At 40.5% G+C, this 11,984-nt stretch overlaps 2 long non-coding RNA genes across 3 annotated transcripts; one reads left to right on the top strand and one right to left on the bottom strand.

Annotated features, from left to right (window-relative positions):
• Positions 1 to 958: 958 nt before the first annotated feature.
• On the top strand, positions 959 to 3,611 carry LOC110981160 (uncharacterized). Of its 2 annotated transcripts, XR_015423602.1 has the most exons (3): positions 959 to 1,841; positions 2,318 to 2,411; positions 3,123 to 3,611. It is a non-coding gene; the product is annotated as an uncharacterized LOC110981160 (long non-coding RNA). The 2 variants fall into 2 exon arrangements; XR_015423601.1 differs by having other exon boundaries at positions 959 to 2,411.
• An 823-nt stretch (positions 3,612 to 4,434) lies between these two features.
• On the bottom strand, positions 4,435 to 11,930 carry LOC110981186 (uncharacterized). The gene is made up of 4 exons (XR_002598414.2): positions 11,714 to 11,930; positions 9,117 to 9,603; positions 8,367 to 8,508; positions 4,435 to 7,739 (listed from the first exon to the last, which is right to left on the bottom strand). It is a non-coding gene; the product is annotated as an uncharacterized LOC110981186 (long non-coding RNA).
• Between the last annotated feature and the right edge of the window lie 54 nt (positions 11,931 to 11,984).

Genomic DNA, 11,984 nt, shown 5'->3' with positions numbered 1-11,984 from the left:
AGTAGGCCTATATGCCCACTTAGATTTTGCATGCATCTTGCAAATTGTTTTAAAGGTTATAATATTATTTAATGTAACTGAATGAATTCAATTTTTTGGTTTGGCAGTGATGCATGAGGAGAGTCGAGGAAACATCGAAGAGTGGCACGTTAGAGACTCAACTTCATTAGGGCCAGACTAGTGGACTATACCTCTGAACACATTCCCCTACTCCTAAACTAGAAACAAGTGGAGGAAGGCTTAAACTTTGGGATAAAGCTCCCCGGCCGCTAACGGTATCAGCCACATACAGGTACTTCTCCGTTGCCTCTTTAATTCACCCAGCAGTTTATCTTGTTCAATTTGCCCAAATGGCGAATTCCTGACCATCATGCCTGTTAGTGAATTATTTGTGATCTCGATAACCATGATTTTGTTACAAGTGTGATTTGCTCGAGATCTTCACTGGCAGTGAACATGTACAGCTCCAGACACCAGCAGTTGTGGTAATCTCTGACAACGTTAATTACTGCACACTACATGAGTTGTGGTAATCTCTGACAACGTTAATTACTGCACACTACATGAGTTGTGGTAATCTCTGACAACGTTAATTACTGCACACTACATGAGTTGTGGTAATCTCTCTCATGTAGTGTGGCCATGATACTCAGTGAAGCAGATCAGCAGAGACAAGTCAACTTACATGTCATGTATTGTTCCACATAATGAAGTGTAGTTTTCTGCTTGATGTAGAATTGGTGTTTGAGTTCCTAGTGATTCACTTCCCTGCAACTTTGCTGTTGAACATTCTTCAGTTAGTTTAAGTTTCTCTTCTTGTGATAGCTTGCTATTTTTCCAGGTCTGCCTTGTTATCGGATGCACCTCTGCACCTGCATTGCATTGGCACACTTCGATGCCAGACCCCACACCAGTGACTCAGCCGATCCTTGCTTCATTTTGTAAAAATTAGGTGAGCTCAATCCAACATGTTGTTTTGTTATGATGGTCATTTGAAGTTCCAAGACCGCACACACTGTATGTGGCGGACCGCCTATATGTACATTGAGCACCTGTGTATAAACCTGGCAGCTGGCATTCAGGTAAGAGATGACTGGACGATGGAGACATATAAGTCTGCATATGACATCATGCACAGGTACATGTATGTAATTGACACCTGCTAACCCTTCTGATTTGATCGCAATTAGGCAGCTGTGGTGGCTTCACCCTCCACCCATGAAAGGAGAAAAAAAGAGGTGAAGACATTTTTGAAGGGGGAGGGGTGCTGTGTGGGGAGGAAAGCAATGGAAGGTGTTTGTGTGGGAGGGGGAGATAACCTTTCACCTCCCCTGTAGGGTTAGGAAGATCAGGCAGAAATCAAATAATGTATCTGCCTCAGCTGAAAATCTGTCCTTATTTAAAATAAAGTTGAAGTTGCTACTTTGTGCAGCCATCAAAAAAATGTACAGCTCTGTGTTAATTTCTGTTGTCTTAGCGAACTAAATTAAAAACTAAAGAGACTGCACAGTGCCGGATGTTACACACTTTGTAGACATGATGACAAATGTTTTCTGGCTGAGAACATAACCGACGCTAAACCTGTCTTGGGGTATAATTTCCCCCCAAATTTACTGATGAAGGCCACAATTTGGAATCTTTGAATGGTCTTTTGAAGCTCCTTAAAAATAACAACACGAAAATGAATATTGGTCTTGTAAAAAGAAAGTTGTTAATTATATATGGGTGAATGATTTAAATCATTTTATGATTATTTTAATTTCACAGATCAAGCCCCTTATTGTGACACTATCTGCTCTTGGAACATTGATGGAGGTCTATAGTTTTGCATCCCAATCGCGGTAAGTTGACTGGGACGTTAGTTTACGGTCTGTTCCCATTGGATTTAATTTTGTAATTCTACAGGAAATTCGAGGTAAGATAACCAAAAAAACGTCCAGTGGGAACTTGCCTTTTGATGCACCGGGCAATCAACAGCAGCCAAACAGACTGGTCATGTTGAGACAATGGGAGCTAGTCTCATTGAACAATGCCACTGCTGGATCTTGTGGTGACTGGCAACCACAGACGCCCAGGCTGTTTGGCATTGAGGAGAGTTGACCTGTTGGATCCTTTTACACTGGGCAAGCAAATTATTTTGACAAATGATGCAGACTGATGTGTCTGGCAGGGTTTCTAACCAAACAACCCCGAACAGTCTGGGTTATATATTGTGCTTGTTTTAATTATGAAAACGGCTTTGGAATCATTCCTATTAAATGACAGAAATGAGGCCTTTCTATTTCTCCAGTCCAGTTAACTTTTTCTTTATTGTTAGGGAACTTGTTGGCAAGTGGATAGAAGCAGAGATGGTAGTGAGAGTGGAAGAAACATGCTGTCCATCCAGGAGAAGTCTGTCTTCTGCAGTGACTGTAAGTTGTCTTTATAAGTATTGAAGATGATGTTGAGGCCATACATTGATGTCACAGACACATGCACAAAGTAACATCAAGGCAATATTGAAAATTTCAAATATAGACATTCAAGCCAGTAGGGGTCCTAACACATTACCTGAACCAAATCACTTTCAGGTTTGACAACTTAACAATCAACATTTTGCAGTTAGCTGTGTGTGTTCCTTTGACCCTGAAAGAACCAGTGAGTAGATAGAATCTGCCCCTCAGGATTTTTTCTGATAATGCCACAGTACAGTAGTCAAGCCTTCAGGAGTTTTTCAGTAAGTCTTTTGTGGTCTTTTGACACCAATTCTGTGAAAGTTGCACATACATGAATCCTTCTTGTTAAAACCACCACTTTCTCTGAAAGAAAAGGGGTGCAGCAGTTCTGTGAAATGACACGTACTGTTCTCATGCACCCACTTTCCCAAACAGGTCAACCAAAAAAAGTGCACACAGTGGCTGGTACGCTTGTAACCTTCAACATCAAATGACCGTATCAACTATAAGTTGTATGTCAGATTGATTTGAGACTCCGCATTTGTATTGATAAGGAATGTTTTACATGCACGCCGAGTGTTGAAAAAATCAGTTGAAAAGCTCTCGGTTGTGAGATGGTACAAAATAACCCAGCAACTTCAGGGTTAACACTGGAAGGACTTGTTGACTTTGATTGGTTTCTCCTAGGAATCCTGGCCAGAGGAATGTCCGTTGTGCTTGCTACGTCAGAGGCTCTGCTATAAAATGCTGACCAACCATACAGGGCGCTATTACCATTCCATGAAGCCACTACATCACACAATGGTAATGGAAAGATTTAAGGGAAATAGAAATGAACACTGCCTTAATCGCCTAATGGTAATGGAAAGAGGGAAAAAAAGAACTGAATGCTGCCTGAATTCCCTGATTAACATCACAGCAGGAGCGCCCCCGCTCATCCAGAAAAGCTGACAAATTTTAATGTTTTTAGCAAGATACCGAAAAATGTGACATTCTCTAAACTTAAAAAATTCAGGGGACCTGATGTTTCAATTCTAGGAAAATCTTTCTCTAAGTTATGTATTCAAATTCCAACCACGTCAGTTGAATTAAACGACATACATGATATAAAACTGCACATTTGGAAGTGTAAATATAGAAAGGTTTGCGGCAAATAAATGTTTGACCTGAAATATATGCAAGGTCTGAATATTGTTTTGTTTCCTGTCTTTTAATATTCAAATTTCTGCTTTTGTTATTTAAATACATGCTAATGTGCCCTCTGACCTTTTTTGAAATTGCGCAATCCTAACCTTTAAATATAAGTTCCGAATTATTATCTATCAAGAAGCAATTGGCCTAGTGGTTAGCTAGCTGGCTGCCAGGCCAGGGGATCCCGGTTCAAATCCCGGGGATCCCCGGAAAAGGAGGTTTTTTTTTTTTTTTTTTTTATATACTAAGTTTTTTAACAAAATTGTGCATGCCCACCTGGAATTGAACCCAGGTCCTTGTGCATTGCGGTTAGTGTCCTTAACCGCTATGCCACGGCACTTTCTTGAAGAAATGTGCTCGTTTCTAAATGTTAAACCTTCCATTGTTTGGACTTAGAATATTTTTCAGCCAAACTGTGTACTGGAGATAGGCAAGGGTGGAAGTCCTAGGGGCTGGGAGTCTGAGAGCTGATAGGAAGGGTAGAGTGGATGGCTGAGGGCTTGGGACTATCAGTATTAGAGCTCTGAGGATCCCATGGGGTTGAAGGACATAGCTTCTTAATGTTCCATATTGCTATTGGGTTTATTGTAGCCCTTATAAGATTTAGACTAAAAGGCTCCAAGAGGGAACTTTATATAAGGAGCTTGGAAAGATGTTTAAGACTGGCAGGGCTTCCAAGTAGGATGAGGCTGTAATGTTAAATCTACATGTACCTTGAACTCTGGCAGTGTAAAATGGTCCAAATTAGGAGAAGGGATAAATGGCAAAGTACTACAGTTTTACAAACAGATATACATGTACAAACAAGTTGTTCTGCTGGTTTAAATAAACGAGCATTTATTTCACTTGCAAACAAAAGTTAACTGGTTATAGCAATTAATGGTGGTTGTGTTACATACACATAAAGCATTTTTGCAAGGTAATTTTTTCAAATGAAATAAATTTCATGTCAGTGCTAAAAGGTCTTTAGAATGCACTAAAAGGTGTTTGGTGAAAAATAACGTTTTTAGACATTAATTTGGGAAATAGAAGTGGTTAAAATTTAAACGTGTTGGCCGCAAAAAAATAGTTTTATGACTAAAAAAAACTGTTTAAATCAAATATTTCTTTCGTGCACAGAGTAAGGCCCTTAGAGTGTTTTTCAAAATTTACATTTTTACAACATTTTCACAATAATGACCTTTCAGCACTGAGCCAACAATTGACAACTTGCAGTTTTCTGATAATTTTAAGTGAAAGACTTTTGTCTAATTCTCTGGCAATGTCGATGTAAAACTTGGAAAATACAAAATGCACATAGAATTTGTCCATGGAAAAACTTAAAAAAAGATGAAGAAAGAAATTGACTGGAGCAGGATTTGAACCTGTGACCTCTGGAACACCGTACCAGTGCTCTACCAACTGAGCTATTCAGCCCTATGTCGGTGGTTCCGACCATTTGTCAATATCTCTGTTCGGGGGGAGGGCGAACTTGTTAAAAGTGAGGTTCAGAACAGCTGCTTGGTTGACCAAACAGTGCTGGTAGTTTGGCTGCCTGAATGGAAGCACCATTCAATTGTTGAAAGCATGCAATAGAGTTATAAGCTTTTAGTTGATCCTCAAAGAAGTAGTATCAATGTGCCTGGAGTCTTTCCAAATGGTAATTATTTGACAAATTTTGAAGTATATGTATAGCATCTTGATAACTTAAATGTAAATATGAATGTTTTAAATGTGCATTAATAAGAATCAATGCGTTACGATGAAAAGAAACAAATTAAAGGTGAACGGTCTTCCTTCAAAAGCAAACTGACCAATTGTCGATTCAATTTACAAAGTACCTCTTAAGTCATGAATACTTGGATGTAAGTACAGTACAACGTCACTATACTGAACAATTCGGTGTACGGAACGTACCTCTTGGCTCCCAAATTTTTTGCACACTTTTACTGAACATCACAAATTTGCTTTAAATTAAAGAAAAAAATTTAGGACTGATGACAGCGACTCAAAAGTTAAGATGTCAATAAACTCCGAAGTTGGAACATAGCAAAACAAGCAGTGGCACAAGGGAATATGTTCTACACGAACAAGAAAACACACGTATGTATGTGTAACAACTGACATTTCAACATAGGAAGCGGCACACTCTTTTTTCTGCAAATGGAACCCTCTCTGTTTTGGCAAGTAGCGCCCTCTTTTGCCAGAACTTTTTCCCCCTTTTTTATGGAAATCGGAACATCTAGATTTTTAGGCCTATGAAAATGCGACGATTGGAAGAGTACCAATGAAATCGCAATAGTTGGGGAGGTGTGCGACACCAAGCATTGTGTATGGACCCTGCCCTGTTCATTATAGCAGCATTGTACTGTATACTGATATACACTACTCAAAAAAAATCAAAGGATCAGACGTAAATTTGTCTTTGAAAATTTCAGCCAGGTGTGTACCTCATTGACTTTACTTCTTGTACACTGAAGCTCATGTTCATGCTTGGTTGAGCACCATAGAATGTGAGACAAGGCAATTGGTTAGTTGTATTTCAGAGCCGAATTAGCTGGAAAGGTCAAAAGCATTGGGCAATGTGTATTGCTCGGGTATTGCACAACTTCAAAATGGCCACCTTCACTCTCTTTGCACATGAATTACATGTGAGGAGGGGATGACTCTGAGGCAAGAGGAGAGAGTGCTTCATTTCTGAGATTCAGAATCCCAAATAATAGTGCCCTCATATTACTAGAATATACTCATAAAAAGCGCCCTCAAATTACTGCGATATCATTGTAACTCATAAACAGCGCTCTCATATTACTGAGAAATCATATTAACTCATAAACAGCGCCCTCACATTACTGTGATATTCTTACTCAATAAGTGCCCTGATATTACGGTGATATACTAACTCATAAACAGCGCCCTCATTGTAATGTGATATCATTCTAACTCATAAACAGCGCCCTCATATTACTCTGATATCATTCTAACTCATAAACAGCGCCCTCTTTGTACGGGTGACATCATTCTAACTAAACAGCGCCCTCATTGTAGTGATATCATTCCAACTCATAAACAGCGCCCTCATATTACTCTGATATCATTCAAACTCATAAACAGCGCCCTCTTTGTACGGGTGACATCATTTCTTACTAAACAGCGCCCTCATTGTACTGTGATATTCTAACTCATAAACAGCACCCTCATATTACTCTGATATTCTAACTCATAAACAGTGTCCTCATTGTGCTGTGATCATTCTAACTCGTAAACAGCGCCCTCATTGTACTATATCATTCTAAATCATAAACAGCGCCCTCATATTGCTCTGATATCATTCTAACTCATAAACAGCGCCCTCATATTACTCTGATATTCTAACTCATAAACAGCGCCCTCGTATTGTGATATCATTCTAAGTCATAAACAGCGCCCTCATTGTATGGGTGATACCATTCTAACTAAACAGCACCCTCATTGTATTGTGATATCGTGCTAACTCATAAACAGCTCCCTCATTGTACTGTGATATCATTCTAACTCATAAACAGCGCCCTCATTTTACTTTGATATCATTCTAACTCATAACCAGCGCCCTCATATTACTTGGTTAAAACGCAATATTTTATACATCATTTTCAGGGCTGTAAAAGACCTGGACAAGGTGCCGACCTTTTTTCACTGTCATGAGACTTCAGTACTCTGTAGGGAAAATTTCTTGTTTTGATGCCATGAATATCATTTATTTAAATTATTAAACACTACGTATGATCCTTTGATCCTTTGAGTAGTGTACAAATGCAGATAGACTTGCTCCATCCCTAAGGTGGAAGCAAGCAACTGCATCTCAGAGAAGATTGAGTCTTTTCCTTGCCTTTTTGTGACTCAATGCCTAAAGATTCTGATGAGGTTCCCTCATGCAATCTTGGAAACTGTTCCTCCTCAGTGATGGAGGCGAGGACTGGCATTTCCAAGTTCCTTCCTCTCCTTGACATTCTCATGAATCATCTCCGTGAAGTCCCAAAGGAGCGTGTCCTCCATCTTCCTTCTCAACAGGTTGAAGGAGGAGAGGGCGCTCTTCTCATCAGCATCATGGTCTGCTTCTCCTGGGGCATACCCACAGTTTTCATATAAGGAGGTCTGGGGAAGAAATTAATCACAAAAGAAACGAAGTTGGAGCAAAAACTGTGACAAAGAAGGATCCTTACAAGATTCTTATTTTTACGCCTTTTATTTCATTAAAAATTTTTAGTTTTCATCCATTTTCAAGTCAGAAAATGAACTATGACAATAGGATTCCTTTGACACTGCTGACGCATTCCTTCTGAAAGCATTTAGAATTTGTAATCTTTGTTGAAAATATTTTTCCAGACACCTCTTCAGGTTTTACTGAATCAAAAAGTGACATTTTTAAACACTTACAATCGTCTTTCCCTTTTCCAAAGAGGTGAGGGCACTGTTTTACAGTAATAATGTAATGTCGATCAGAGAAGACCACAAACCTAAACTATCAACGGACAAACAGCTCTGACAGTAATCAACGGCCGAGTTCAGGCGGCTTGTTCCCATATGTTCACGAACAGCTCAATTTGTTGTTCATGGGTCGGCCGCTCAAACGCCGGGAACAAACAACCGATTATCGCTGGTAGTTAGTGACAAGCGACATGATTGCAGACAAGATGAATAAGAATCCCCCAACTTAACCCTCAACAATGTCCACAACTTGTCCACAATTTGTCCTGGACGAATTTTGAGACGACTCCTTACCTGTGCTACTTATGACATAATCTGCCTCTTCACTTTGGCAATTTCATCGGTCAGTCCACTCGCACCATGACACTAGCCAGCCTCAGTGTTCATGTAGGCAGCCATGGCAGTACATTCACCTGGCAATGAGGCCTTCCCAAATCTAAACACGGGGAAAAATGACAAAAAACAACAAGAAAAGGTCACCTAAGGTTTTTCAGTCACACTGTAATAATAATTTCTTCCCCTCAAGAGCAAAACATCCACTTTTCAACCCATCACCTCATACATGTACACTCTTATTGTGGGTTGCTGTTAGGAGTAATAGGCTGGTTGGGGTTTTCAAGCAGGCCCCTTCTCAAATCTTTGGAAAGTCACGATTAGAAATGCATGCAAGGGTTGACATGATGCCAGGAAAAACTAGCAGTTTCTATAATTCATCAGTTCAGGGGGTGACAAAGTGTAGCCGCATTCGACTAAATATGAGAATGTTTCCCAGATGCTGAATTCAGGGACAATTTGAACAGGACTCAGCAACTTTTGATCTGAAATCTAAGTCCCAGAATAGTTCTCTCAGAATACGGAGCATTCACTTCTAAGCTGAAACTTCATCAGGTTCGTTCTTGTGTTCACTTCTTGAGATTTTGAGTAATTTTGTTGCTTCAAAGGAAACTGATCCACAAAAGACAAATGGTAGACTGTATCTTTAAACAAATCGTTGCGACAACCAAAATCATGACTATTACTGTCGTAAAATAAGAGATGGCTTACTCTACTGGGGCAGTGATGCCAGAAGATGAGCTCACAGGCAGGGGACCAGCCATGCTGCTATCACCATACTCTATCAGGCCAGTCATGCCAGAAGATGAGCCCACAGGCAGGGGACCAACCACGCTGCTATCACCATACTCTATCAGGCCAGTCATGCCAGAAGATGAGCCCACAGGCAGGGGACCAACCACGCTGCTATTGCCTTACTCTATCAGGCCAGTCATGCCAGAAGATGAGCCCACAGGCAGGGGACCAGCCACGCTGCTATCACCATACTCTATCAGGCCAGTCATGCCAGAAGATGAGCCCACAAGCAGGGGACCAACCACGCTGCTATCACCATACTCTATCAGGCCAGTCATGCCAGAAGATGAGCCCACAGGCAGGGGACCAACCACCCTGCTATCACCTTACTCTATCAGGCCAGTCATGCCAGAAGATGAGCCCACAGGCAGGGGACCAACCACGCTGCTATAACCTTTAACACCTGGTAAAAATACAGCAACAAAAAGGGAGCAGTTATGTCTGTATGCATTTTAGTAAATGTACTTTAGTTTGAGCATGTCCCCAGCAGAGTTGTGGGTTTTAAGGCAATGTCCAAAAGGTGTGGCTGAGGCTAGATAATTACAGCCACAAGTGAGTGGCTTCAGTTATTTGCCACAAACTTATGTAATTCTGTCAGCCTAAGCCGGCTGATTCAGAAAAGGTCCATCTTCAGCCAGTTGACACATGTACAAACAAGAGGCGGTACCAAGTGACTGCTTTCTCAACTTAACAAATTGTGAAAACTCTGGCTGTGTGAGTGGAAATTTCTTGAAGAACCTTTGAATTTTACCCTAAAGAGCTGGGGTGAGGGGAGAGGGAATCCACCTCCCTTTAACATATTTTCCAATATTATCAAAGTGCATATTTTCCAGAAGCCTTCTGGACTTTTTTTAATAACTTTTTTTGGTCGTTCTGACACCATTTTTGTGAAAGTCCAACAAAATTCCAGACAAAGTTGACAACTTCACACTGATGAGTATACAGTTTGTTTACAATGCCATGTTTCACCGGACCATATCTGAATCTTTAAAAAGGCAATTTGTAGAGTCTAAGTTGGTCAGATTAACTGATCTACATGTACATCGTCCTGACGCAGTCACATCAAGTATCATTTCAAAAATTTAAATATGCACAGCATGCCAAAGTGAAGTTGGGCTTACATCATGGGACGGCCAAGTTAGAATGGGTCTTACTAATTACCGTCAACACACCGTCACAACACAATAGTAACGTCAACACAGTGTCAACTTCCCGAAAATACAAGTTCAATCTACAAGAGAGGCATGGAAGTGTACAACACTTGGGCTGAAAGAGACTTTCCAGTAGTTGGAGGTCACAAATCAATTTGCAAAAGGGAGTTTTTACACACACAAAAATTTATCTCTAGCAGCATAGCTGTTTGCTGCCATCTTGCCGAAAGTGACTAGATACTAACCCGTGAAACCTGGTCTGCTATTTTTCTCAAGGCTCTTAGAGGGTTCATGCTTGGACTCTGTTTCTGCATCAATTGAAAAAGGAAATCCCGAACACAATGATAAAATTGGAAAATGAATAGCACAAATGGGTCGGATTTGAACCAGGGACTACGGATCTGTAGCTCAAATCACTACCTACTAAGCTACCGAAGCGACGTAATGGATTCTCGTTTTTGAAATGTCTTAAATGGTGTATTGCATTGTCCCCTCTTCATGAATCATTGGTCACCCAGCTACTGAAAAAAAGGTAGCGCACCAGGTTTCACGGGCTAGTATTAAGTCGCTTCCCATCTCTTGCCTCCTTATGGAGCTTGGACTGTACCATTTGGTGTGGATATGCTGTAAATTAAAATACTTTATAAGAGAGTAAAAATCGATATAGCTAAAACATCATAGATTTTATTTAATTTTAACACAGTTATTGTCAAAATATGAAACTTGACAATTATTCAATGTTAAGAAAAAATAAACATTTAGAACTTTAAATGAAAAGGCATTGTTTCTTTATCATATAATACCACCACCCCTCTAGTGTAATGGTATGGTCCCACTTACCCCAGTGGCAACATGGCTGCTGATTTCTGAGCAGTGGTTTGAAGGAGGCGATTCGACCAAATTAAAAGGGCAATTTTCCTGAGTGCAACCTGTTGAAGTTTAGCCAAAATATCCTTTCGGCAAACACTTTACGGTCGAGAACCGTTTCTTTTGATTTTTAACAAGTTTTGGAGGTGTTGACGTTGTTTTGACAGTGTGTTGACAGTCTGTTGCGCGTGTTGACGGTAATTAGTATGATAGAGTAGAATTACACTGTACAGCTGCATCATCACACCCAACAACTTGCTTGGGAGGGATAAACAATATGCACGATGTGTGCAAAACCTGGGCATAGGCCTACTTAAGTTACTCCTGTCATTTTCACAGAAATGGGCCATGTACATGTATTGTACTCTGTAGGCATGCCTAGTGATCCTGGGATTAGTCTAAACATGTCCTTTCAAGCCTCAAGCCGTCAAGGCATGCAAATCGCAAGAACAAGGCCTAAGCCTATCCTGTATGTAGAATAATAATTGTACTTACTCCATATCACGTAGGTGTGCTAGCGATTCCTCATAGGCCTCAGAGACTAATTTTTTATGTGTTGTCTTGATGATACTACACAAAGTCGCTAAAAAAACGGATTAATGCGACCACCATGCGCTCAAAAGTACTCAACGTTCGCGTGTGACGCCTCCCACGTGTTGTTTGCAATGACCCTGTTCGTAGTCGGTTCTGTAATACGTAAATGGGTTTTCGATGAAGCGCGAGTTTTGCGTAGTGACGTCATACACAGAGTGCCCGGCTTGCGCTT

Source organism: Acanthaster planci, linkage group LG21 (assembly GCF_054643075.1).
Source record: "Acanthaster planci isolate LZ-2023a linkage group LG21, COTS_SCS, whole genome shotgun sequence".
In the NCBI taxonomy this organism is placed as follows: domain Eukaryota; kingdom Metazoa; phylum Echinodermata; class Asteroidea; order Valvatida; family Acanthasteridae; genus Acanthaster; species Acanthaster planci.
Note: the sequence above shows the minus strand (reverse complement) of the source record. Positions and strands in the feature narration are given on the sequence as shown.